At 40.4% G+C, this 490-nt stretch overlaps 1 protein-coding gene across 1 annotated transcript in view; it reads left to right on the forward strand.

Moving 5' to 3' along the window:
- The window catches only part of LOC109476198, a 9,122-nt gene that overhangs the window by 2,965 nt on the left and 5,667 nt on the right, over positions 1-490 (forward strand). The gene's annotated exons all lie outside the window — the stretch shown is intronic.

The raw sequence follows: 490 nt of genomic DNA on the forward strand, positions 1-490 counted from the left end.
TTTTTGAAACATTCGACTCTTTTCACCGAGAAGTGAAAAAAGCCAAGGTAAGAAGCTCCTCTGAATTGTATTCCTTACTTTTCAGCATTCAGACCTTACGCTACAGAAAATCATACTTTTCTGTAGGCATTTTCATCTTAAGAAGGAGATAGTAATATTTATTTGAAACAGGTTCAGTATCATTTTATTGTTCAGGCATTTTCAATAGTTAAGCCTTCATCTGCAAACACAGGTTGAGCTAACACTGGCTGGGCAGGACAAGCCTCAACACCTCACTTAGCCAGAGGAGAACAGTCCATCTCATCAGCGTGGAGAGAGAACTCCAGAAGAAATCAAGTCTGTACAAAGGTGGCTCAGAATCAAAGATAAGTTTGTGATCTCTGATGCCGGGTATCAGGAAATTAGAATGATGTCTCCAAATACTGTGCCACCTCTGTACAGACTAGTGAATGAGAGTGTGGACAGAACAAGATGATCCAGATCAACACAG

This window comes from Branchiostoma belcheri, unplaced genomic scaffold (genome assembly GCF_001625305.1).
Source record: "Branchiostoma belcheri isolate BF01 breed outbred unplaced genomic scaffold, Haploidv18h27 scaffold367, whole genome shotgun sequence".
Classification (NCBI taxonomy): Eukaryota; Metazoa; Chordata; class Leptocardii; order Amphioxiformes; family Branchiostomatidae; genus Branchiostoma; species Branchiostoma belcheri.